Raw genomic sequence first — 4,444 nt, 5'->3', positions numbered from 1 at the left:
TGAGGCAAGTTCTTCCATCTGCATAATGTTGTTAACTGATTTCATCCATTGGCCTACACTAGGGAGCATGGTTGATTTCCAGTGTGCTGGAATACAAGCCCTGGCAGCACTGTCCAAGTGTCCCACTAAAGAGTGACTGTATTTCCGCTTAGAGAGAGTACTAAGGTGTAGTAGCTGAAAAGACCCTAACTAGAAAAGCTAATGGGGCTTTAAAGGCACCACACCATAACAATAGAAGTATAGTAGAAAGATATAGACAATATATAAAACTGAACACCTTTTATTAGGCTAAAAAACCACTTATAGGTGGAAAACGTTGATAAGATACTCTGGTTTCTCTTCAGTTCGTATAAATCTTTTGCCTTTTACTAAAGATTTCTGTGGAGAGGAACAACCATGAGTTTCAGTATGCCTTATCAACTTTTTCTGTAGTCCGTGGCACTACAGGTCACAGAAATGCCAGGTGATGTGTGAGTGCTCTTCAGCTAATGAAGAAATCTGTGGAACTACAAGGTACAGCAATACCAGATGGGATACTCAAAAGTGCTCATGATTCAATACGGAAATCCACCATCTCTTATGGAAGTGCACTCACCAGAACGCTACTGGTATAATAGCATTTGTGCTGATCCTTATGGAGTGTCTCAGAAAGCCATGAGCAGGGACCGGACTTCTCCAGTATAAGGACTATGCAAAACTAACAAAAGGATCCTCCTAGGGGGAGAAGCTCAACACAGGAGCCGAAGGAATGGCAATATAGTGTAGTATTTATTGTAGAATTTTTAAAAACAATCCATGTGGATACATTAAAGAGTTAAGTGCATGACAGCATACCAAAATGGCCGTTGCTCCGAACTCCGGCCGCGGCGGCATGACGTCAGCACGTAAGGAATGAGAGAATGAAGGGAGGGGATGGAGAAAGGAAGAAAAGGGAGGGAGAGAATGTATGGGGGAAGGAAGAAAGAAAGGAAGGAATGGGAGGGAGGAAAGAAGGCAGGGGAGGGAAGGGGAAGGAAGGAAATGAAAAGACAGAAGGAAATGAAACAGTATGTCATCGATGTATCTTTGCCACATCACAATGTGGTGTGTGTAGGTCAAGAAGGCCTCGTCCAGCAAACAATTCTGCTCCCACACCCCCAGGTACAGACTGACGTAGGATGGAGCAGAGCAAGTCCCTATCGCTACACCCTGTACCTGGAGGTAGTGGGAGCCATAAAATAGAAAGACATCATGATGTAAAATAAAGTCCAACATCTGCAAAATAAATTCATTAAAGTTCCATTTTTGCGTAGTACGTTGTTGTAAAATATATATGACAAAAAAATTACAACTTCAAAAAACTCGCCATGCCTCTTATGAAATACATTGAACTGTCTACTTTGCAAAAAGGGGCCATTTGGGGGATATCTGTACTGTCCTGACATTTGGGGGATATCTGTACTGTTCTGACATTCTTAGACCTCAAGAAATTAGACTGGCCGTCAGTACTTCAGGATCGATCAATTTTCAGATATATCCCATAGTTTGTGAATAGAGATGAGCGAAGTATTCAAAAATTCGATTCGACTGATTCGGCGAATTCGTGGAAAAATTTCGATTCGAGTCGAATATATTCGCTGTGAATTTAACTTAAAAAAGGGTGTTTCTAGGCTTCAGAGAGACTTAATATTAGTGCTGAACACTGTACCTTTAATTTAAATGCCCTTGGAGTCTGCTGGGGAAGAGAAATAATACTGTCAGTCAGTATGACATGCAGATGAGTGCCGTCGATCTTAGAATCACCGCACACTTCACTCATTTGGGCAGTCACGGGGCCAAAACCAGAGTGTGGAGCCACAGTGTGGCGGTGGAGGCAGCAGCAATGGGAGGCCATACAGCACCCTATGACAAAAATGGAAACCACCAGCAGTGTGAGGAGACCTGAAAGTGGCACATGGCAGAGTGTGGCGATAGAGACAGCAGCAATGGGAGGCCGTACAGGGACCCATGACACACTCTGGACCTGGCAGCAGCATGAGGAGGCGGTACAGGGGCCCATGGCAGATTACGGGCCTGGCAGCAGCATGAGGAGTCGGTACGGGGGCCCATGGCAGATTACGGGCCTGGCAGCAGCAATGGGAGGCCGTACAGGGACCCATGACACACTCTGGACCTGGCAGCAGCATGGGGAGGCGGTACAGGGGCCCATGACAGATTACAGGCCTGGCAGCAGCATGAGGAGTCAGTACGGGGGCCCATGACACACTCTGGACCTGGCAGCAGCATGAGGAGGCGGTACAGGGGCGCATGACAGATTACGAGCCTGGCAGCAGCAACTTGGACAGGAGGACGTTCAGCTTCTGCACCGTCTGGTGCGTGCTCGCAAACTGTTGTCTCTTGGAAACGGATTCCAAGAAAGACTGCTGACGGAATCCGTGAAGAGGAGTAGCAGGAGAAGGAGCATCTGAACGAGCGGAATATGCAAACAAGCGACAACAGGGGCCCATGACAGATTACGGGCCTGGCAGCAGCATGAGGAGTCGGTACGGGGGCCCATGGCAGATTAGGGGCCTGGCAGCAGCTATGGGAGGCCCGTAATCTGCCAGCACCCTATGACAAAAAATGGAACCCACCAGCAGTGTGAGGAGACCTGAAAGTGGCACATGGCAGAGTGTGGCGATGGAGACAGCAGCAATGGGAGGCCGTACAGGGACCCATGAGAGACTCTGGACCTGGCAGCAGCATGAGGAGGCGGTATAGGGGCCCATGGCAGATTAGGGGCCTGGCAGCAGCTATGGGAGGCCCGTAATCTGCCAGCACCCTATGACAAAAAATGGAATACACCAGCAGTGTGAGGAGACCTGAAAGTGGCACATGGCAGAGTGTGGCGATGGAGACAGCAGCAATGGGAGGCCGTACAGGGACCCATGAGAGACTCTGGACTTGGCAGCAGCATGAGGAGGCGGTATAGGGGCCCATGGCAGATTAGGGGCCTGGCAGCAGCTATGGGAGGCCCGTAATCTGCCAGCACCCTATGACAAAAAATGTAACACACCAGCAGTGTGAGGAGACCTGAAAGTGGCACATGTTTGGGGCATGATTCATGGCGAATTTAGTCAGTTGTGTCAGGAACTGGTGGTTTGAAATCCAGACTAATCCACGCCTGATTCATTTTCACAAACGTCAGTCTCTCCACACTTTGGGTGGACAGTCGTGTCCTCCGCGGAGTTGCAATACCTCCTGCCGCACTAAACACGCGCTCCGATGCCACGCTACTGGCCGGGCATGACAGCCTTTCAAGGGCAAATTCAGCTAGTTGGGGCCAAAGGTCAAGTTTCGTTGCCCAGTAGTCAAGGGGATTGTCTACCTCGGTTGGCAGGGTGCTGTCCAAGTAGGCCTAAGCCTGTTGTTTGAGGTCCTGCTCCAGGTCCACCTGATGCTGCTGCTGCTGCGGCTGGTTAGTAGTTTCCTCACTGCGCTGGTGAAGAAAGCTACTCATCATCGACTGCAGACTGAGGCAGCCGCTGCTGGTGGAGCTGCCACTGCTCCTACCACCCCACCCCTCCCCTGCTGCCATGGCAGCGGAACGCGAGCGCACAGGGCCCACAGTGTCTGAGGATGGACGTTGGCGCAGACAGGCAGAGACCAGCTGACTACATAGGTGGTTTTTATAGTACGTTATTTTGGCCTCCCTCTCAGCAGGTGTGAAAAAGGCCACCATTTTTGAACGGTAGCGAGGGTCCAACAAGGTGGACAGGCAAAAGTCATCCCTCTGTCTGATGGTTATTATTCGGCTGTCGCTACGCAAGCAACCGAGCATGCTATGGGCCATTTGTGCCAAGGAATGCGAGGGACTCCCTGCCTCCATCTCCACAGCATACTGCCACGGTGCGTCTGGGTCCTCTGTCTCCTCCTCCTCCTCCTCTACCAGATGCTCCTGCTCCTCCACTCCTGTCCGCTGAGTGGAAAAACCACCCATTTCAGTCAATAATTCCTGAGCACCAATGTCCTCCTCTACCTCCTCCTCTTCTTCCTGTCCTGCCCCCACAGGGGTCATGTGGCGTTGAGATCTGTGCGCCACGTCTACCGCATCCTGACCAGCCATTGTTAACAGCATTTGTTCCAGGACGTGCAACAGAGGAATGACGTCGTTCATCCCATAGTCCTGCCGACTCACGAATAGCGTGGCCTCCTCAAAGGGCCTGAGCAAGCGCAGGTGTCACGCATGAGCTGCCAATGGCTGACATCTAAGTTACACAGGGAGTACCTTTATCCGCTTTTAACATCAGGAAATCTGTGATGGCCTTTCGCTGTTCGTAAAGGCGGTCTAACATATGTAGGGTTGAATTCCACCTTGTTGCAACGTCACAGCATGAGGAGTCGGTATGGGGGCCCATGGCAGATTACGTGCCTGGCAGCAGCAATGGGAGGCCCGTAATCTGCCAGCACCCTATGTCAAAAAATT

General features: G+C 50.4%; 1 pseudogene; it reads left to right on the top strand.

Moving 5' to 3' along the window:
- The first annotated feature begins 324 nt into the window (after positions 1-324).
- On the top strand, positions 325-447 carry LOC149440675 (U5 spliceosomal RNA; annotated as a pseudogene).
- The last annotated feature ends 3,997 nt before the right edge of the window (positions 448-4,444 follow it).

The sequence above is a fragment of the Staurois parvus genome, unplaced genomic scaffold, assembly GCF_062004578.1.
Source record: "Staurois parvus isolate SC_StPar_1 unplaced genomic scaffold, SC_StPar_1.0 ptg001060l, whole genome shotgun sequence".
Classification (NCBI taxonomy): domain Eukaryota; kingdom Metazoa; phylum Chordata; class Amphibia; order Anura; family Ranidae; genus Staurois; species Staurois parvus.
Note: the sequence above shows the minus strand (reverse complement) of the source record. Positions and strands in the feature narration are given on the sequence as shown.